Source organism: Bos grunniens, chromosome 19, assembly GCF_055505025.1.
Source record: "Bos grunniens cultivar Pamir isolate PY7600 chromosome 19, Bosgru_T2T1.0, whole genome shotgun sequence".
NCBI classification, from domain to species: Eukaryota; Metazoa; Chordata; class Mammalia; order Artiodactyla; family Bovidae; genus Bos; species Bos grunniens.
The window spans coordinates 56,684,140-56,708,086 of record NC_141183.1 but is presented as its reverse complement, the minus strand read 5'-3'; positions in this window follow the sequence as shown (position 1 = coordinate 56,708,086).

The window sequence follows — 23,947 nt, the reverse complement described above, 5'->3', positions numbered from 1 at the left end:
ATTCTATTACATTTATTTTCTCACTTTTTTTTAACTGTCTATGACTTTTATTTTTTAATTGAAGGATAATTGCTTTACAGAATTGTGCTGTTTTTTTCCAAACATCATGTCTAGGATTTTTAATACAATGTTAAAGAGAAAAGTAAATTCCTTTGTCTTGCTCAGCATTACAGAGGGCAAGCTTTCATTATATCTCCTTTAAGTAGGTTATTATAGATATTCTTTATCAGATTAGAGATGTTTCCCATTAGTCTTAGTATAATAAAAGAATCATGAATGGATGTTGAATTTTATTGAGTGTTTTGAAATTATCATATTTTGATTTTTTTCTTCATTTTTTATGTCTGGTTTCTTTAACATAATTTTTTGGAGATTCATTCATTTATTGGTTATCCCTGGTTTTTGCTGAGAAGTATGATTATAGTCCATGGGGTAGTGAAGAGTCAGACAGGACTGAGGACTAACACTTTCACATGCCTTATGCATACATAGCTCTTTTGTATATTGAGATATTGGTGGGCATCTGCACCATTTCAGTCTGGGGCTATTACAAACAAGGTATCTATGAATCCTTGTGCAAGTCTTTATGTGAACATGTGTTTTCATTTCTCTTAAATAAATACCATGGACGGGAGTTTTTCCTTTTCCTTTCAAACCTTTCTATCCTTCTATTTAAGGTATTTCTCTTGTAAACCTCATAAATGTGGCTCTATTATTTTCATTCAGTCTGTTCATAATTATCTTTTAGAAACTTATTTCAAAATGAGTGTAATTGCAGATATATTTGAGCTTAAATTTATCATCTTTCTATGTGCTTCACTCATCTCTTTATTTTTCTCTCTTTTCTTGCTCACTCATGGATTTTTTTTTAATTTCATCTGCTCTCCACTTTAGCTAGCAAGCTTTTTATTTTTTTTACTATTCTTTTAGTGTTTACCTTCAAAATCATAGCATATGGCCTTGATTTGTTAATATCTAATATGAATTAGGACTGCTTTCCAGGCAATACAGGAACTTTAAACAAATTAATCCCATTTCCCCTTGCCTGTTCCAATGTGTGTGCTTTTGCTGCCATGTGTTTTGATTCTGTTTGTTTACAATTCTGTCTTATGTATTGCAATTGTTTTACACAATGAGTTTTCACTCATGTGTTTGCTTTGCTATTGTTCTTCCTACTCTCGTATCTCTCTGCCCCTATCTGGAATCATTTTCTTGCTCTCTGAGGAATTTTATTAATAATTTTCTGTAGTGGGATCTGTTGATGATCAATGTCAGGCAGTTATTTTCTTTTAACATGGCACTTACCACTCCACAGACTTCAGGTTTCTGTTTTCTGTTCCACTGAGTCAGCTGTCAGTTTTATTTTTACTGATTTAAAGAAAATATGGAGCTTTCCAGGTGGTGCAGTTGTAAAGACCTCACTTGTCAATGCAGGAGACACAGGAGATGCAGGTTTGATCCCTGTACCAGGAAGATCATCTGGAGAAGGAAATGGCAGCTCACTCCAGTATTCTTGCCTGGAAAATTCCATGGACAGAGGATTCTGGCAAGTTACAGTCTATGGGGTTGCAAAGAGTTGGACATGACTTAGAGACTGAGCATGCATGCACACACAAAGAAAAGTATTTCTTTTTTTCTCTGCCTTATTTTTAATACTTTTTTCTGTTTTTAAGTTTCAACAGTTTTATGATGATCTATCTTGGTTTATTTTATTTATTCTTCTTGGGATTGATAGTACTTATTTGAATCTGTGACTTGATGCTTTTAGAATTTCATAAATCTCAGCCATCATCTCTCCAAATATTATTCTTTCCCCATTGTGTTTCTTTCCTTCCTTCTGGGGTTCCAGTTACAGTTACGTTAGACCAAAAGAAGAGTTCCAATTATGGATGTGAGAGTTGGACTGTGAAGAAGGCTGAGTGCTGAAGAATTGATGCCTTTGAACTGTGGTGTTGGAAAAGACTCTTGAGAGTCCCTTGGACTGCAAGGAGATCCAACCAGTCCATTCTAAAGGAGATCAATCCTGGGTGTTCTTTGGAAGGAATGATGCTGAAGCTGAAAGTCCAGTACTTTGGCCACCTCATGAGAAAAGTTGACTCATTGGAAAAAGACTCTGATGCTGGGAGGGATTGGGGGCAGGAGGAGGAGACGACAGAGGATGAGATGGCTGGATGGCATCACCAACTCGATGGACGTGAGTTTGAGTGAACTCCAGGAGATGGTGATGAACAGGGAGGCCTGGCGTGCTGCTATTCATGGGGTCGCAAAGAGTCGGACACGACTGAGTGACTGAACTGAATTGAACATGACCTATATTTCATACTCATTTTTTGAATATTTTTGATGGTTTTTATTCTTTACTGTCTATACTTTAATCTCTTTTTATTCTGATCTACGTATGTTTTATTAATTGGATTCATCTCTAACTACAAAACACTCCTCTAACCTACATGTCGGTGTACCAACCTATTTTAGTTCCTGTATCTGTCTGAGCCTTTCATCACACTGCTCTTCTGTCCTACGCACACATCCTCCAGTATTGATGTCTAGTATCATCCTGTCCTCCGTGTTGTTTTTCTTAATGGTTCCCAAGCAGAGCCAAGCTCTCACACATCCCCACTTGACTTGTACAGACCAACACAGCACTTCATGCACTTATTTGTCTATACCTCTAACTCCTACCAGTAGACTGGGAACTCCTTTGCCTTATTCAGCTTCAAGTTTCCAAGAACCAGCACACAAAAAACCAATAAGTACATTGATGCTGAGTGAATTAGTATAATGCACTCAATCCTGGTTACATGTTAGAATCATATTAGGGACGTGTGTTTTGAAAACAAACAGATATATCAAATCTAGAGGTGGAGTCTAGGCACCAGAACATTTAAAAAAACTACTATGGGTGATTCTAATGCATAGCTTGAGTTGAGGACTTCTGACTTAAAGAAACTGCCTCAAAAGAGATGACTTGATGGTGTAATGGGCTGAGACCTGAAATGGTTTCACATTATGTGAAGCGCCCCAGAAGATATACATGTCAGGGTAATGCATTTGGGTACAGCTGTCCATGGATGCATATTACCAGGAACCCTAGAGAAGACTCACTGTGTGTGTGTGTGTGCGCGCGCGCGCACGCATGCGCACACGCACGTGCATAAGTTCACATGTATTTAGGAGGTAAGAATGAGAAAAGGAATCCTCAAGGTCACAGAGGTGACAGCTTGGGAGTCTAATCTGGAGCTCAAGTTGGTAAATAATCTGAAGAAAATTCCTGTCTTCTATCTCCCTTTGCAACGGCGGTATGGGCAGACCATCCCTACCTGTTAGCAGGAGGGTGCCTCATCCCCATTCATCCCAGCACTCTGGGGAGATAGCAGGTGACTGATGAAGGCACCACTAGATAAGAGAAACCCCGATGTCAGTCCTTAGGTGAAGCTATCAGCACTCCTGCCCCAGTTCAGACCTCTCGCTGTGATGAGGCGCGCACTCCTCCAGTTGTCATAGAAACTGGATCTTTCTTTCTGACTCCCATCTCCTTTGCTGTGTGTTTGGTTTCCCGTGTTTTAATGAAATTAGGTATGCAGTGAAGTGTGCACACTTGCCTCCACATGACCATGCCCGCCTCAGATCAAAGCAGCTCGAGATTGTCTTGTGCCTCATGAGGCGAGTGGACGGCGGGGAGCCATGGTCTCCTTCCGCTGTCCCGAGGCTGCGCCCTGCTTCGGCTCCGGCATTTAGAGTCTGACACCAGCCTTCTCCAAGTTCAAATGCAGAAGCTATTTTTGGATTCTCAGATCAGACACAGGACAGAAAATTGGATTAATAAAATATCGAAAATAGGGAGAACATTCTGTGCACCCAAGGGGAGTATTTGTGACGTGCTTTAATTATTGGGAAGATGACCCTAATTGGAGAAAAAGAAAAGCAGCCCTGGATTGATATCAAACTGAGCTTAATAGAGTGTTAACGAGGCCTCCACATTTATAATATATCTCAATTGTCCTCTTGACACGAATTTGGGTCTTCAGTTACAGTCCCTGGTAATGTCCTGAATCCTATTCCTTCGTGTCTTCTGAACCCTTTATTAATAATTTTCCTGTATAAGAAGAGATTTTTAGGAAACAAGTAATTGCTGGATTCTTTGCTGCCCTCAGCTGTGAAGACTAGGATAAGACTGTGGTGTTCTATAAAAAAAAATCATTTAATGAACCATTTTCATTCTCCTTTCTTCTTCTAGGGTGGAAGGGAGTGAGGAGCATTTTCTCTCTTTACAAACTATCAGAGTTCTGGAAGGGAGGTCGTCTGTGGGGTTTCTAAATTATGTCTCTACCACTACAACTTCTCCTCACAGAATTTCACAGAATTCTCCTCACAGAATCTCACCACAACCAAGCAATCACTTGGTTATGCCTCCTGTTCTCTATACCTTCCTGTGCAAGTGTGAGTGCTAAATTGCTTCAGTCGTGTCTGACTCTTTGCGACCGCATGGACTCTAGCCCGCCAGGCTCCTCTGTCCATGGGATTCTCCTGGTAAGAATACTGGAGTGGGTGGCCATGCCCTCCTCCAGGGGATCTTCCTGCCCCCAGGATCGAACCTGAGTCTTTATGTCTCCTGCATTGGTAGGTGGGTTCTTTACCACTAACTCCGTCTGGGAAGCCCCTATACCTTTCTACCTAAGCCGTATTCAGTGAACAGACTTATTCTCTACTTCTTGTTTATACGTCACTTGCCTACGCCGTAAGTTTCTGAGACCAACCTCAGAGGAAGTGCAATGACTGCGTGTTTGCTAGAAAAGTAGATAGGATGAATCTAGTGAGTTGTATGCCCCAGGAGGGCCACTCTGAGTTATATAGGTCAGAAACATTTTTGTTTTACCCATCAGGTAACCCATGACTATAGGAACCACGGTAACCCTTCCTGCTTCCACTGAACACGTCTAAGGTCCTCCACTGGTCAGCCCTTATTCAGCATCTTAGGTCTAAGTCACCTTGCCTTTGGCCTTTGGTCCAAGAATGTCACGTGCAACAGGATGGGATGCTTTAGTATTAGTATCAAAATTATTCCTCCATCCAGGCTCTCTGTGTCTCTGGAAGATTACTGAATTTATTTCAGTCTGTATAGAGATCGATTTTTAGTATCCTGATAGAAACTCCTTTAGATTGAACACTTGCTGAACTTAGAAGTCAAGGAGGTGCTCATTGCTTTGTTGAATGAGACTTTCTATTCGCTTGTAAGAACTCAAAAGCCAGTAAACCAGCTCTTATTAATTTTGCTGCACTGGAACTGAGAATCATACCCAAATACCAACTAAATCTGGTCCAGAGGGGTCAGTCTTCCAACAGAGATACAACGCCTGACCTAGCCTTTGCTCAGTATTGAGCATCAGCTGTGATAGGAGGTGAAAGAGTCATTCCTGAGAAGCAGGACATTCCTACAGGGCATCACCTTAAATAACAGCTCAGAAATGGGGGCCTGTTTTGCCCTAAATGTATCAACATCAACATCTTTATGCAGAAATTTGATTTCCAAAACTTTTTAGGGAAACATGACTACGTTCAACACACGAGTCACACCTGGAAATTCCCTTGACCTTAAACACAGTGGGCAGAGTTGTCAACAATGCAAACTTGCCCACAATCTCTGGCCCAGAACTTTCTATTTTAAAAATCACAGGACGTGCCAGTCCCCATGACAGGAACACCCATCCGCCCCTTCCACTTCTATTTCCATCACCCAGTATCCAGCTTTGTCACTGCATCTGACGGTAACAGACTCTAATCAGTGTATTTTCCTTTTATCCTTAGCTTTTACTGACTCAATTTATGTGTCAGTCAGAGAGGCCAGATTATGTCTCACTGAAAAAAAGTCCAAAATTTTGTGCTTAGCACAGCAAAGACTTATTTTTAACTCACAGCAAGTCTACAATGGGTCTGGACAACTCTCCAGGCCAAATGCTCTTCTAGCAGCAGCTAAGGCATCCGGTTGGAAGGAGCCTCCACCAGCTTCTGCCTGTATCTTTGGGACACTCAGACTCCTTGGTTGATCTGTCAGCAAAGAACTGTCCAGAACAGAGTTTGGTAAACCTTCTCTTAAAGGGCTAGATAGTAAATATTTTTGACATTGCAGGCCAGGGGATTTCTGCTGCAACCACTCAACTCTGCCAATGTTGCATGAAAACAGCCATAGATAATATGAAAGTAAATGAGTGTGGCATGTGCCAACAAAATTTAATTTACAAAAACAAGTAGTGTGCTGGATTTGGCTTGCAAGTCATAATTTTCTGATTTCTGGTGTACAGTCTGTCACTGGCATTAAATGGTTTTGCCTGAATTCTACACATAACATTTTACTCACATTTTATTTGTGAAGTCATATGATCACGCCTTCAGGAGCCAGAGAAGTATCAGTTTCCCATGTTTTCAGAGGAGAAATGAGAGACTATGAGTTTTACTGATTTTTTCATGCTGTTTTATAAAGTTCAGAGTAAATGGAAATTCTAGAAATAGTGATTCAATCAGACATCTTAGATTTGAATAAATCTGCAGTCACCTGGTCTCCCCCATGACCCAGGGAAAGAAGTTTAACTTTTTGGACTGTCAACATCTTTATTTGTAACATGAAGATGTCTGTCTTCCTAAAACGAACATGAGAATCAAGTGAGATATTTCAGGACAAAGGGATTTGGAAACTCAGCCTTGGAGATTCATGCCATTAGCATTTACTACTGTCTAGAGCTTTGTAGGGCCCAGAGTCAGGCTGTTCTTCAGTTTAAGGTCTAGGTTTTGTCATACTCTGAGTTCCAAACTCAAGGTCCAAAGTTGTGGCCTCTTCCAGGACTTTCGCTTAAGCTCTAGAGCTGGAGTCCAAAATTCATCTTTCCTATTCTCTGTAGACGACAGCCCATGACACTGCACGGAGTGGAAACTGGCAGTGGAATGGCTAGCTGAACTAAACAAGGGACAAAAGGGAAAAACAGGCACATGACCTCTTTTGGGGAAGCAAAACTGTTTTTATGAGGGATGCAAATTTTTTTTAGGGATGCAAATTTTTTTCTCCCTGCCGTTTCCCTCTTGGTATCCAGAAGAGTGTCATTATCTCTTAAACAGTTCTCCTAAACCACTTCAATCCTGTGCATTTGTTAGTCTAACATGATGTGCTTTAACTCCACTCTGTTTTCAAGCCTCCAGGGTGGCTGAGAAAGGAGTGAGGGAGGTGGGAGGGGCTGGAGGGGAGAGTAAGGGGAACAGCCTTCACGAAAACATTTGAAGGAAGCAAACTGACGTTTTGGTGAGCATTTTCCCTGTGCCAGGAGCATTACACACATTATCTGATTTTATCACCATAATAATACTGCATTGCAGGCTTTTTTATTTCCACCATAGAAACGAAAACTCAAAGAGTTTAGGTGACATTCCTAGGACCACACAGCTAGAAAGCTGCAGAGCCAGGATTTTGAATCTGGCTGACTTTTCACCCTTCTAGGTTGGGTCCTCCACAAAGGAACTCCATCCAGATGGGTGTCAATGATGCTTCTTCCTTTCAGGGAAGTTTACTGAGTCTTCTATCCCAGTGGGAAAGGCTGGTAATACCCAAGGTAATTCAGTACTGACGTACTTCCATGCTGCATCCTTCCCACTTAAGGACATCATTCACACCTGGTTCTCCTTCCTAGCCTCCATGCAGATTTAGGGCTGAGTTTGCAGACCCAAGGGCTTCCCTAATGGTTCAGATGGTGAAGAATCTGCCTGCAGTGCAGGAGGCCCAGGTTGCATCCATGGGTCAGGAAGATTCCCCTGGAGAAGAGAAACGCTACCCACTCCAGTGTTCTTGCCTGAAGAATTCCATGTGCAGAGGAGCCTGGTGGGCTACAGTCCAGGGGTCACAGAGTCAGACATGACTGAGCAACTAGCACTTTCACTTTTCACTTTTGAAGACCCAGGGGATGTATTTTGTCAATAAGCAATGGAAAATAAGCAAACTCTTAGGGAAGGGAACCTCAGTAAGAAGATAAGGAGACAGGATTGATAATGATGATAATTGTTAATAGTTACTATTCCCATTTACCAACCACATTCACGTAATCCTGACAAAAATCCTATGAAGTAAATACTAGTAATTATATTTTGAAACCGAGGCACCGAGATATGAGGCAACTTGCGCAAAGTTACACAGCTAGCAAATAAAAGAACTGGGATTTTGAGACTCCCTGGTGGTCCAGAGGTTAAGAGTCCACGTAGCGGTGCAAGGGACACTGGTTCTGTCCCTGATCTGGAAAGATCCCACATAGAGCAGAGCAACTAAGCCTGTGCACATTGCAACTACCAAGCCTGTGCGCTCTGCAGCCCATGTGCCACAACCAAGACCCAACAGGGTAAAATAAAATACTTTACTAAATAAAAGACCTGGGATTTGAACCTAGAAAGGAAGACCCCAAAGCCTAGTCTCTTATCCACTCTGCTAGACATCTCAACCAGCTAGGAGAGTTTTTTAAAATGCCAGTACCCAGCCCTTACCGTTAGAGGTTCTGATGTATTTGGTGTGAGACAGGTGTTGATATCGATCAGTCCTGGATGTTCTTTGGAAGGAATGATGCTAAAGCTGAAACTCCAGTACTTTGGCCACCTCATGCCAAGAGTTGACTCATTGGAAAAGACTCTGATGCTGGGAGGGATTGGGGGCAGGAGGAGAAGGGGACGAAGGAGGATGAGATGGCTGGATGGCATCATTGACTCCATGGATGTGAGTCTCAGTGAACTCCGGGAGTTGGTGTTGGACAGGGAGGCCTGGCGTGCTGCGATTCATGGGGTCGCAAAGAGTCGGACATGACTGAGAGACTGAACAGAACTGAACTGAACTGAAAGTATTCTAAATCTGAAGTGCAGCAAAGTTGAAACTGTGTGACTCAGTTACTTCATCTCCCTGGCCCTCAGCTTCTTCATCTCAGTATGGGGGCCAGGGAACTGTGAAGGGCAACTTGAGAGGTCGCAGTAAGTGAAGAGTCCCACTGGCCTTTGATGGGTGACTTCCAAGGACACTAGCATCAATTGATATTAGAGACAGTATCTCCTGATGTTTTTCTTGCCCAAATTATTAATAACATCCCGCTCGTCTCATGTGTGAGCATGCCCTTTGGCTCTCAAAATCTGCACGTGCATGATTCTAAATTCTACTGAGTATCAAGGGAGATGGAATTCTTTCCCTCATTGCTGAATGGATAATTCTCCCTTAAAATTTTTAACCAGTCAAACGGTAAAGGCAGGCATGCTGTGCATGCTGTCACTTCAGTCCTGTCCATCTCTTTGCAATGCTATGGGCTGTAGCTGGCCAGCTTCCTCTGTCCACGGGATTTTCCAGGACAGAATACTGGAGTGGGTTGCCACACCCTCCTCTAGGGGATATTCCAGAACCAGGAATCGAACCCAAGTCCCCTGTCTCCTGCATTGGCAGGTGGGTTCTTTACCACTAGCGCAACCTGGGAAGGCCAAGCTGTGAAGGAGACCCAGGCAAGTCTCCAGACTGATCTTCTCCTAGAACAGGGTCTCCATGACTGAGGAAGTGCATCTTCAGTCTGAGCCTAGAATTTCTCATTTACAAAATGGGATTTTTAAAAAGTTCAAAGGGCTCTTCTAGAGATTGAATAAAACGTCAAACGTCACATACATATCATAGAACATAGAGGTACTTGGCATATAATAAATACTTATGAATAGAATATGCATACATGATGAAATAAATGTCATTTTCCTTATTGGTCTGATTAAAGAAGAAGCTATGCTAATTTATGTAAAGCATGATGAAAGTTAACATAAATAATAATTACAGATGCCTAGCAAGATGATCAAACCAGTCAATCCTAAAGAAAATCAATCCTGAATATTCACTGGAAGGACAAATACTGAAGCTGATGCTCCAATACTTTGGCCACCTGATGCAAAGATCTGACTCATTAAAAAGACACTGATGCTGGGAAAGATCAAAGGCAAGAGGAGAAGGGGATGACAGAGGACAAGATGGTCGGATGGCATCATCAACTCAATGGACATGAGTTGAGCAAGCTCTGGGAGATGGTGAAGGACAGGGAAGCCAGGTGTGCTGCAGTCCATGGGGTCGCAAAGAGGCAGACATGACTGAGTGATTGAACAACAAAAAGTATGATGATGTCTTCTAATTCTGTGTTTATTGCATTTTAAAATGTGGGTGTGTTTCTATTACTGCAAGAAATTAAGCTAACACATAAAAAGCATGTAAAAGCCATAAGTGCAAACCCATATGTGATCCCACCACTGGATATGCACATCAGAAAGGAGAAGACACCTCCCTAGGAGGATCTTTTATTTGCAAATCAGGGGAAGAATGTGAAGATTCCTACAGTCCACTGGGGAGTCTCAGGGCTAAATCCCTCTACATTTGAAATTGAAAGAGACACGTGTACCCTAATGTTCATCGCAGCACTGTTTACAGTAGCCAGGACATGGAAGCAACCTAGATTCCCATCAGAAGACGAATGGATAAGAAAGCTGTGGTACATATACACAATGGAGTATTACTCAGGCATTAAAAAGAATACATTTGAATCAGTTATAATGAGGTGGATGAAACTGGAGCCTATTATACAGAGTGAAGTAAGCCAGAAAGAAAAACACCAATACAGTATACTAACACATATATATGGAATTTAGAAAGATGGTAATGATAACCCTGTATGCAAGACAGCAAGAGAGACAGATGTATAGAACAGTCTTTTGGACTTTGTGGGAGAGGGCGAGGGTGGGATGATATGAAAGAATGGCATTGAAACATGTATAATATCATATGTGAAATGGATCACCAGTCCAGGTTTGATGCATGAGACAGGGTGCTCGAGGCTGGTGCACTGGGATGACCCAGAGGGATAGGATGGGGAGGGAGGAGGGAGGGGGGTTCAGGATGGGGAACACATGTACACCCGTGGTAGAGTCATGTCAATGTATGGCAAAACCAATACAATATTGTAAAGTAATTAGCCTCCAATTAAAATAAATATATTTTTTAAAAAAAGAAATGGAATGTAAATCTGCAGGCTATAGGGAAGGCAGGGGACCAAGGCAAACTTGCTGAGAGGGGCCCTTGAGAGGTGGACAGACAGAGGATAACTGGCTTATCTTCATTTTTGTCTTTCTACTGAATCCTTAGTAAAATATTCATTTTCTTCCTTAAGCTCTTGTGGACTTAAATCTATTTCTTGAATTTCTTAATCAAAAGTGCTGGGTTCCCTTTCAAGTTGGTTTAGAGACAGGAAAAAATGACCATTCATGGGTTTCTACCCTCAAAAACTAAAAACTTCTGAATTGTTCATCATCACACTGCTGATGGCGAGAGAACCTAAGGTGCCCATCCCTGAGGAACAGGCAAGATGCAGGAAAGATGCCCATCTGGATACTGTTTAGCAGAAAGAAGCAACAGATGAGGCTGTTTACTTGCAACAACTAGAGAACATAAAAACATAATGAGACCAAATTAGCACAGTGCCATTCAAATAAATGTAAAACATTCATACAATAAGAGCCCTGAATTTTATGAGGATAAACAAAACTCAGAGATTCATATTCAACATGTTAGAATCGCAGGATTGGGCAGTGCAGTAAAATTAGAATGAAAAGTTATGGATGCATGGATGGACAGGTGAATTTAGAAAAACACAAATAGGAACGAGAGGCCTTGAATGAGCCAGTGATCATGGAATTGCAGAAAATGATTAACTCAGCTCTCCATAATAAAACACTTCACCTTTCAAAGCATTCCTGCAACAACCCAGAAATTAGTAGCAGCAGCAAAATCAATACTCTCCATTCTCCTTTGTTCAGGAAGCTTGTAAAATTAATGCAAAGAGGTAGACCACTCCTAGGGAATTTGATAGTTTTGCTGATTTTTAAAAGTTCAGATACTGTTTCAATGCCAAGCTGAAAAGGCTGCTTAATGTATAATTCCAACTATATAAAATTCTGGAAAAGGCAAAGCTATGGGGACAATAAAAAGATTGTGTCTGCCAGGGCTTGGGGACAAGGGAGAGAGAGATGAACAAGTGGAATATAAGGGGTTTTGATAGAGTAACAGAAGATATAGGTCACGATACATTTGTCAAAACCCATAAAATGTACATCAAAGAGTGAACCCTCGTGTGAACTATGGATTTAAGTTAATTGTAATATATTGGCACATCAGTTGGAACAAATGCACCACACTGAACAAAACGAAAGCAAACACACCAAAATATTTTAGTATAACACATGATGCAGAAGAGTATAAGAAACAGAGAGAGCTACCTTAAATTGAGGATACAACGGCAATCATACTAGAAGAAGTTGATGCCAGGTGCCTCCAGGCAGAACAGAGCCAGACTCTGAACAGAATGTGTTTTCTTTTCAGAAAAATGGGGTAGATAGGTGTACTGCTGTAACCTCTGGAAATGGTTATGCAAGTACTCTTGTAGAGAAAGACGTGTCTACTCTCTTTTGCGTACAGGAAGATACTTCTAGCAACTACAGGAGCCTGGGCCTTATTGATTTATTTAATGATTAAATTTTTTCTATGAGTTTTCAGAACTAAGGGGAGCACATTGTAAAGACAGAGGCAGCAGCAACATAGTTCTTGTATTATAAACTGCATCTCTTTAACTTTCCATGGGTAGATCTCTTCTCCATAAGGGAAAGAAAAGAGCTAATTCATAAGGAATCGTTTGAAAGCAGTGTGGAAAAAAAAATGTGTGTATGTATGTTGAAGGGGGCAAGATAGAGGTAGAAATGGATCCTCCCATTAAAAAGAATTTGATATGAACTACCTTGACAGCTGGTAAAGGAAGTGGGTATAGAACAATGACCTGAAGAATTATCCTGAAACCTTATCCAAACCCGCTAATGTCACCAGGGACTATCGTAAAACATACTCACATTGCAATCCTTTCCTCAAGCTCTTTGACAGAACAGAGTATGTGAAGGGTTGTGTGATGATCCTGGATAATTGGGCAAACAGATACAACCAGGTTTTAACAAAACTCTCTAATCTCTAAGTTTAGCGCAGGGCAGGTGGCTCTTGAACTAACCCGATTAGAGAGAAAACTTAGTGGAGAAAGGGTAAGGAAACAGAAGACCACCAGTAATAGCAAAAGGGTAGCATTGGAGTCAAAATGACCTGGGTTGTAATAGCAACTGTCACTATACGTATAGTGACATTGGGCCAGCAAGTAAGCCTGTTGCAGTCCAGATTTCCTCGGTAGTAAAATAGTAGTGCAGTATTTACTTTTCATAGTTTTATAAGGACTTCAAACAATAAATGTATATCTCTCAATGCCTGAAACAGACAGTACTCCATGTAGGGGGCTATTATAATTGCAGTCCAAGTTTAAGAAAAGTGCCACTCTCCCATCAGCAGTGGTATAAATGGGTTTAGGTAGAAGAGCTGGACTTCCCTGGTGGCTCAGGAGTAAGAATCCTCCCTGTCCATCACCAACTCCCAGAGTCTACCCAAACCCCTGTCCATCGAGTCGATGATGCCGTCTAACCATCTCATCTTCTGTCGTCCCCTTCTCCTCCTGCCTTCAATCTTTCCTAGCATCACAGTCTTTTCAAATGAGTCAGTTCTTCAATCAGGTGGCCGAAGTGTTAGAGTTTCAGCTTCAACATCAGTCTTTCCAATGAACACCCAGGACTGATTTCCTTTAGGACGGACTGGTTTGATCTCCTTGTGGTCCAAGGGACTCTCAAGAGTCTTCTCCAACACCACAGTTCAAAAGCATCAATTCTTCAGCACTCAGCTTTCTTTATAGTTCAACTCTCACATCCATACATGACTACTGGAAAAACCACAGCTTTGACTAGATGGACCTTTGTTGGCAAAGTAATGTCTCTGCTTTTTAATATGCTACCTAGGTTGGTCATAACTTTCCTTCCAAGGAGTAGGCGTCTTTTGATTTCATGGCTGCAGTCACCATCTGCAGGGATTTTGGAGCTCAAAAAAATAAAGTGTGCCACTGTTTCCCCCTTCTAATTGCCATGAAGTAATGGGACCGGATGCCATGATCTTCATTTTCTGAATGTTGAGCTTTAGCCAACTTTTTCACTATCCTCTTTCACTTTCATAAAGAGGCTCTTTAGTTCTTCTTCACTTTCTGCCATAAGGGGGTGTCATCTGTATATCTGAAATTATTGATATTTCCCTAAGTATCTGTAAAAAGAATATAGTAGTAGTACTTAAACTGGGGGATCCTTTGAAGGCTTAAATGATGCAACTCATGTAAAATAATTACATGAGTGTAATTACAAGAGAGCAAGCACTTCATAAATGTTAGTTGTTATTATCTTTATTTGTAAAATGTCTCAAAGCCTGCCTAACATGTAAGAGACAATCAGTACATGTGAATGGTCGCCTCCACCACGTGTTCCTGGCTCCAGGAAGTAGAACTCATCCTCCCAGTTCGGTGGAGGACTCCTACCCTCCTGACTTTCACCTGCTTGAACACAGGCCTCTGGGGCTCAGGCAAATGAAGATAAGAGAGGCCATTTTCAAATTTAATAAACACACAGCCACTCACGGGGCTGTCTCACATCCCCACTGGCAGTTCACAGACAGTCTTTTCTCAATTACCTGCAGCTAATTTTAACAGGAGGCTTACCTTGCTCACTTTGCTTTTTATATTCACCATTGGCCCCTCCTGAGCCCCAGCGGGATCTGCTCAGAGAGTCTAAACCCATATTAATATCCTGAGCAAAACATAATTAGAAAACGCGATCATCAGCCACAATAAAAGTGCAGTGCTGGCCAAAGCTATAGATAGAGTGAGTGGAATGTGGGGTTTATGCTTTTTTTGACATTTTCACTTGCTTTGGATTCCTCACCTCATTACTTCCTTTTATCAGAAAAATAGGAAATCAAAGCGCTTAGGCGTCTATCTACTTTCCACCCAGAGGCTGGCAGAGTAGGGCTGGTGACCCAGACCAGCTGATGGCCTATTTCTCTGAGTCAACCTTCCAGAGAACACAGCCATGCCCATCATTTGCGTTTTGCCTTTGGCTGCTTTTGAGCTAAAGTGGCAGAGAAGTAGCAACAGAGACCAGATGGCCCACAAAGCCTAAAACATTGACTATCTGGCCCTTTACAGAAAAAGTTTGCTGGCCTTCATTCCACTGTATCCATAAGAGAGACAGCTTCTGGAAGAACCCAAGATGTCTTCTTCCAACCGGCGCTGATAGCCAGCACCTGCCTCCAAGTCCAGTGGGTGACTTGGGCGGCATAAGAACTGACGCTTGGGCTGTGGAAATGGGCTGGCAGAGGAGGAAAACCCCAGGGAGGGCAGGGCCCTGCTCACTGCTCCTGAGGAGGGAAGGCCCAGGGCCCTGCTCACGCTCCTGAGGAGGGAAGGCCCAGGGAAGACCTGCTGAGTCCTGTGCAGTCTGGAGGCCTCCTCAGAGCCAGTCTGATCTTCCTGGGGCAAAGCTGTTGACGGTGGCCAGGGTTCTGTAACTCACAGCCTGGGGGGCCTGAGTTTACGAGTGTACGTGAGATTCACTTTACGTCAACTGTAGCCAAGAATTTGCATGCCTAAAACGTCCTGAGATATCTGCACTTAATGCAGATTGCTGGCTATACCCAACTGGATAACTTGGGGTGAGGTCTAGGAAGCACTGATGTACTTTTTTTTTTTTAACAGATATTACTAGTGTCATGGTTGTTGTCGCATGTTCTTATTGTTCTTTATGTCAGTGGCCCAGATAAAACACTTTAAAGAACAGTGTCCTGATGATGTGGTCTTAATCATTTTGGCGTAACAAACTACATAAGTATTTCATAGAAGCTATGGAAACTTCAATCAAAAAAAACAACAGAATGTATGTGTATAGACAGACCCAATGCTTCCTACAACTTTAGAGAGTTCTGGACTCCCCAAGGCCATCATTAAGAACCCCAAGTTACAAGCCATCCTAAAATAATGGCCATGAGAGAGAAAGTGTAGGGATGTATGATGGAAGATTGGGGGACTTGCTCCCAACAGCTGTGGCTCCCTTTTCCCCTTCTTGTGGGCTTGCATGGAGAACAGTTTCTCCTCTATGATGTGGCTGTAGGATGCTCTTCCAGATGAAGTCACCGTGTCGTGAAGGTCACATGAGGGAATATGGATGAAAGCAAATTGCAAAACTCTGAAGTACCATGCACACATAAGGGATAGTGATGATGCAATGTCAGCTATCAGGGGCTGGCTTCCAGATGCACACCATCCTCAGCTCTGTGATGGTGGCCCTCTCCTCCCATGTCCTTCAAGTCCCATCTTGACGAGACAGGCTGCCTGCCCCATCGTTCTCAGTGCCGTGGTGCCCTGAAGAATTTCACCTTGTAAAATAACTGACCACTGGATATTTCTGCCCTGGAGCTCTGCCAGCCCTACCACACTTCGGTTCAGTTCAGTTCAGTTCAGTCACTCAGTCGTGTCTGACTCTTTGCGACCCCATGAATGGCAGCACGCCAGGCCTCCCTGTCCATCACCAACCCCCGGAGTTCACCCAAACTCACATCCATCGAGTTGGTGATGCCATCCAGCCATCTCATCCTCTGTCATCCCCTTCTCCTCCTGCCCCCAATCCCTCCCAGCATCAGAGTCTTTTCCAATGAGTCAACTCTTGGCATGAGGTGGCCAAAGTACTGGAGTTTCAGCTTTAGCATCATTCTTTCCAAAGGACACCAAGGGCTGATCTCCCTTAGAATGGACTGGTTGGATCTCCTTGCAGTCCAAGGGACTCTCAAGAGTCTTCTCCAACACCACAGTTCAAAAGCATCAGTTCTTCGGTGCTCAGCTTTCTTCACAGTCCAACTCTCACATTCATACATGGCCACAGGAAAAACTATAGCCTTGACTAGATGGACCTTTGTTGGCAAAGTAATGTCTCTGCTTTTGAATATGCTATCTAGGTTGGTCATAACTTTCCTTCCAAAGAGTAAGCGTCTTTTAATTTCATGGCTTCAGTCACCATCTGCAGTGATTTCGGAGCCCAAAAGAATAAACTCCCACACTTAGTGTGCCCCAATCATGAAACCAGCTCCTCTTCCTCTTTATTTCCTGGTTTTGCTCTGATTAGATGATATTTTGCAATATTAATGTGTGCCCCTTCCCCTTTGTATGTTTTTCTTTCCCCCCTTCCTCCCCCTACCACCCACTCAGCTCTTTCATGAGAAAGAAAAGCAGAAATGGGGTTATCTGTTATGGGAGAGGAAGCTCTTCTACACGGGAAGACCAAGGAAAGCTCCCCCGAGGGGCAACACTGAAGACTAAATACAGAGAAAGAGAAGAAGTGAGTCCTGAACTTTAGCAGAGTGCCGTGCTCCACATCCCCCAGAGGAAAAACAAGTGTCAAGACTGAGTGGGGAGCCTGGCTCATGTGTTTAAGGATGAGGTGGAGGCAGCAATGGCCGGAGGAAGCTGGGAAGGGGTGAAGGATGAGCGGCATGCTCACGGGGACCAGGGTCCTGAGGCTTCTATTCTGAGTGATTCAAGAACTGGAACTTAAACCATAAAAGATCACTCTGACTGTGTTAAGCATCAGAATCACCTTTCAGGAGCCTCCCTCTTGCTGTGTAGGGTCTCAGGCAGAAGCCAAGCAGCCAATTAGGAGGCTTGTTCGCAGCCTCAGCAGGAGACAGCCACGGGGCTCAGACTCAGTGCAGAGGTGAGGGCAGTAAAGCAGATCACGCTTGAAATGAGGGTTAGAGCAGGATATGAAAGAAAGAAGACCAGGAGAGCTGCACGCTGCAGAATCTGACAGAGCTAAGATGATTTTCTCTCAAGACAGAGTCAACTTGGCTGTGGGAGTGCGGCTGGATCAGACATTTGGTGCTCACTGGAGATGCGTGTAGTAACCATCTACATAGGGACAAAGAGTGGACAGCTCAGCACATCAGCCTGGAGTTCAGGGGAGACGGACATGCCAATGTCAAGAGTGTGTCCCACAGGGTTCCGAGGGCATTTGATTGTCTGTGGTTGGATGAGCATCCTAAGGGGGAGGGTGTGGATGGAGAGGGGAATATTGGAGAACTCCAGTGTAAAAAAATGGGGTAGAAACACAGAATTCACAGAGGAAACTGGGAAGAGGGACTTGTGAGGTAATGAGACAATCAAAACAGAGTGGTCTGTACAACAGACTCACTTTTCTGTACAGCTGAAACTAACATAACATTGTGTTATGTTAACTAACATAAATCAACTATGGCCCAATAAAAATTAAAAATTAAATTCAACAAAAAATAATTTTGTTTGCAAAAAAAAATAAATAAATAAATAGTGAAGTCCTAAAAGTAAAAGGAACGGCTCAATAAGGAAGAGATAATTCAACAGCATCAAGCACTAGCTGTACTTCCAATAAGGACTGAGACCTGCCCATGGATGTCAGCGGTGTGCTATGTTCAGCTCTGTGGATTTGCAATGTTCCCTGGGAGAATTAGGAATTATTTGTCCCCAGGAGTTACAGGGACATTTAGATTGAGACAAAGAGTTGTTCCAAAGCGAAGCTAACCTGATGGATTCCTATCTGCTGAGCAGGGTGCCTGCCCTTTTCTCAGGTCCAGAGAAGTGATTTTTCATCAGAGGAGAAACCTGTCACCCCTTTGAGATGCCAAGCCATAAATCTTCTTTCCACCAACTTGCTAATAGTTTTTGTTGCCACCTTTCCTGATAATCCAGAGTAATTGTTATGAAATATGGGCTTGTTCTAGCCCTGCCAGCTATGGCGCCTCCATCCTCTGCAGGTCCCGGGAGAGCAGAGGCTCTGTGTCTGTCACTGGGTGTGCGTGTGTTAGAAGCACAGCAGATGCTGTTACCAAGAGCGTGACATCCTGCTGAAACTGGAGGCGCCACACATCAACCCTGAAATCTGAGAGCCAGTGGCCCCTCCTGCCCAAAATACATCAGCAAGTGGCCTCTGCATTGTTTAATGCATTCTGTTTCTTGTGGAGACAGAAGGAAAATGAATCCTGTTTAACCAGGGGAACAAAAACATACTTTCATATGTGCTTTTACTTATTCCATAGAAATGTATTGAGCATCTGACGTTGTCTGTAGGATACAGGGTTAATTTTGATAGAAATGAGCAATCTAACATGTACATCTTATGAAATTCAGAATTAGTAGGAATTAGCTGAAAGAATATTTTCTCTGGGAAGAGTACTAGATTGGGAGATATGGTGCAGGGGTTCAGTAAGTGCAGCTCTAAGCGTCCCCTTTTCCTTCTGAAGAATGCACTCAGATCAGTGACCATGGGATTTTGCCTGTCCATAATGAACTCCCACCAAATCTTAAAAATCCTTGCAAAAGGCTTAGCAAGCCTCTTAAACCCAACATGGAAACTTCAACAAGAGTCCCATGGAGGATGAAAAAACTGCCTTTTCAAGTCTCTTCTCCATGGTTCAATGTCTTGCCAACTTGCTACACTGGCCCCCCATTCTATAATGGTGAGGTGACATCAAATATTCCCTGTAGCTTTGCAATGATAGGTAGTGAGTGAACATACACAGCTGGATATCTCCAGAGTGTAAGTGGGATCCACTGTGGCCTGCTGCTGCTGCTCTTTAGTCATTAAATCATGCGCAACTATTTGCGACCTCATGGACTAGCCCACCAGGCTTCTCTGTTCATGGGATTTCCCAGGCAAGAATACTGGAGTGGGTTTTCCATTTTCTATGATTGCCATATACTGGGCTAAGTCTTGGGGATATAAAATTGAAGACAAATTCTTTCCCTTAAGAAACACAAATGGAAAAAGAGTTTGTAAATGTCAAGTGACTTTAAGGAAAGAAGCATCTTTTGGCAGATCCAGCCCTAGTCTTGGCTCATGAATCCTCTGGCTAAACCTGTGTCTCAATCTTGACTGTGGTCATCCAATAACTGAAAATTGTCAAGTTAAGATCTGATAAGGTTGTTTTAACAATTGCTTGAGCAATGGTTTCTGCATTATAGTTAAAGCCTAACAATTTACTTCCAACTTTCATAATTTAATATAGAAAGTACATCAAGTCAAGTGACCCAACACTAAATTAGTTTAGGATTTCTAAGTAAGTGCAAATGCCTGAAATAAACAACTGGAAAGTATCATGCTCTTCCTCTGTGCCAGGCATTGTGCTAAGAGCTTTATATGGGTTCTCTTACTGAATTCACAAACCTCTAAATAAGTACTATTATTATCTCCCATTTCACAGATGAAGAAAGTGTTTTGAGTCAGGACTCAAGCCCATAATGTCTGACACTAGAGTCCAGCCTTAAGCCTTATAATGAAACATTTCATCACACAAGGTTGATTCAGACTGCTTACATCCACACTTGATGAACATTAACACATTATGAATGGTTTTATACACTGGCGTAACTTACTCAGCAGAATGGTTAGAGTCAGGGATGGCAGGACCCAAGGACATCAGCAAAGTTGTGTAAGGATAACTGACAGATCTCACTTTGGTCAATTCCTTTGCATTCTTTTATACACAAAAGCGCTGAACAGACTCTGAGGCCCAAATCTTTTTCTCTACCCCTTTGATGAACAAAGACAAGGACTTTAAAACTGTTAGAGAATAACAGAAGTAAGATATAAAGTCAGATTAATATCCCCACATCTCAGTTGGCTAAACTTGGTTGATTCTGGCAGCTTTCTCACATTTATAGGTGATCCTTTCTCCATCAAGACCACCAATATCATCCTTTTCTACTTTTCTCATTTTTTCTCATTCTTCAAGATTGAGTTTAAGGGTCACTTCCTCCAAAAAGCTCTCCTGAATTCTCAGAACTAACCAAATGGATCTCATCTATTTCCTGTACCATTATAGCATTATAGCTGTCTCACACTTTGCTCCATTCCATACTAGGCTATGAAACCTTTTAAACAAAGACTGTAATTTACTCCTCTTTGTATACTCAACATGTAACAGAGTGGTAAACATATAATAGATACTTGATAAATGAATGAACAAATACTTTCTCATACAGACCAAGTGAGTTTGGTCTGCTTATAACCAGAGTCTACCTGCTTAAATTTAGTTATCAGTCACTTGGTTTCAGTACAGCACATGTCCACCCTCACAACTGAAAACAGAACTTATGATCTAATTGAAACTCAGATCTAGAAACAATAACAGAGATAAGCTGGTCCAGCCTTCTTTATATTGGTAAAGAAATCGAGCCAAGAGTCCTGAAGAGCTTTTCCCAAGGATGCCCAGGTACTCAGGGGCAGATCTGGGAATGAAACCTAGAATTTGACTCCTAACCAGATGTCACTGACATTTCCCCCAACTGGGGCTCCTAGCACACTTACCATGAGCAAGTTCTTCCCAATGGATTGATTCATCTACATTGAGATGTCCTCAAAGTAACAAATGAAAAGTTACAAACAAAACACAAATTAATTTTCCATATGTTGTTAAAACCAAATCGCAGAGTCTCTCATCCCTGTTAGCACTCAATTACAATTTCTAAAACATGTTTCAAAAATTCAGTTATTCCCAGCCATTGTTTATTATTTCTCAAATAATTTGGTGCAGAAAAGAAATTTTAAAAGTGTTGCTGCTGCTTTTTATCTTTAAATGGACAGTCAAGGACATCTACCATAAGAAAAATCCTCATTTCAGCCAGAACATTGATTTCAATAAATCTATTCAAAGCAATAAAGTGGCTTTTTTTCTTTTTGGTAAAATACACTCACAGTTCACAAAGTATTTTGTTGATAGAAATGTTAGCAAGCAATGACAGATGTGCAGCCTAAAACTGCTGAAATGTAGAATAAGACCCACCAGTCATTAAAAATTAAAACATTGCTTCAGTGGACACTTAGTCTAGAGTGGTTTACACAGCACCATGATGGAGCTTCTGCAGGTGCATCACAAAGAGCAAGGGATGCACAAGCAGAAACATCTGCAGAAGTCCAATTCTATCATCTGTTAACTCTGTGGCCACTGGTGAGAGGTTTAATCCTCTCCATTCCATCCATCAAGTGAAGAAATATGTAATGACCACCTATATGATGCAGGCTCTATTCTAGGCACTTGGTGAACAGCATTGAGAAGAAAAGTTAGGAGAAAACCCTATTCTCATCAAACTTACATTCTCATAAAGGGCGACTTTGGAAGACAAGTAATACATACACACACACACACACACACACACACACACAGATAGGAAATATATAGTATGTTATTGGTGGTAATATGGTTAGGAAATAGGGAGTTCAAAGAAGAAAGCAATCTTTAAACAGGGTGATCATGGAATGTGTCCCTGAAAAAGTGACATTGGGAAGAGTGAAGAAATGAATCAAGTAGGCACAAGTAGATAGAATGCTCCAGGCATAGAAAATAGCAAGTTCAAAGCACTGGAGTGGGCTGAAGGTGGTGTTCTTTAAAGAGTATCAAGAATGTCTGTCTAGGGCATTGGGAGTGATGGAAAGAGTAATAGGGGGTGAGCTCAAAGAGGTATTAGAAGACGGAACGCAGAGGAGTGGACATTGCACGTCAATAAGAACACTAGCCTTTTTTCCCCAAGTGAGATGAGAAGCTTTTGAGGAGTTTTATGCAGAGGAGTGGTGTAAGCCGGCTCCAAGTGTTAAAAGGAATTGGACCCAAAAATTGGAAGGATGGAGTCATCATTAACTGAGATAAAAACAGTGGGAGGTACAAGTTAGTTGAGAAAGCCAGGTATTTGGTTTTGGATATATTGACTTTGAGATACTCATTAGACATGTAAGAGAAGATACTAATTAGATCATTGGGTCTACTTTGTACAGGAGAGGTCCTGACTGTAGATTTAAATCTGCCCTGCCACATTGGTTAAAGCAACGAGACAGAATGAGATCACCAGAAAAGAGAGATGTCCAAGGGCTGAGCCCTTAGGCACCTGAATTGAGATGTGGGTAATAAAAATAATGCTCAGGAAGTGTTTACTATGTACTATAGACCCTGCTCTGAGTGCTTCACATATGAATTTATTTATTTTCCCTGACAACTCCATAAAGTACTATTTTTAATAAGTACTTTAATAAGTAAATACTATCATTAATAGTACCCTTATTTTGTAGATTTGGAAATTGAGAGAAAGAGTAACTTGTCCAATGTCATGTACTTGCTGAGTTGCATAGCCAGAATTCCAACATGGACTATCTGGTTTCAGAGTCTGAGCTTCTAAGCCCCTTCCTAGTAATGTCTCTAGCTAGAAGGGAACTCACATGAAAGACTTGGAAGGGAAAACCAGTAAGGGGGAAGGAAAACCAGGGTAGCATGGGGACCTAGCAACCAACTGGAGAAAGTGTTCCAAGAGGAACAGAGTAACCTGTCAGTTGATGGTGGCAGGTCAAATAAAGATGAGGACCGACAGAGAAGTGTGGAGGCTGCTGGTGACTGATGACAGCAGTAAAAACGGAATTGATGTGAGTTCAGGAGAGAAGGAGGCTTTAAACAATGAGTTTTGACACTTCTCCAGAGAATCTTTGCTATTATAGGAGAGCATATCAACAGACATAAACTGGAGGGGGATATGGGGTCAGCTGAAGATGTCTTTTAAATATAGGACAACAAATAGCATAAAGGCACTGAGAATTGTGTGGTACCAGAGAAAAAACGAATGGCAAAGGAAAGACACAGGCATATTGCTGCAGTAACCTCCTGAATAGCAAAGGTAACCTTTGGGAAAATGGACCCAGTAACCAGAGGGGAGCAGTGTCTACAGGCACAGATACTGGTAGTTGGGTAAGTGTGGTGGTAAGACTTTGTGAACATTCTCTTCTGACTGTTGAAGTTCCTATGCTCCCACCTCCTTATTCATGATGGGTATTGTAATCTCTCTCTTCCAAGGTGGTTGTGAGAATTGAATAAGACAACGTAGTAAAAGGCTAGTGTCATGCCTCATACAATTTATGAGCTCAAATTATAGAAATTCCTTCACCTGCTCCTTATTGG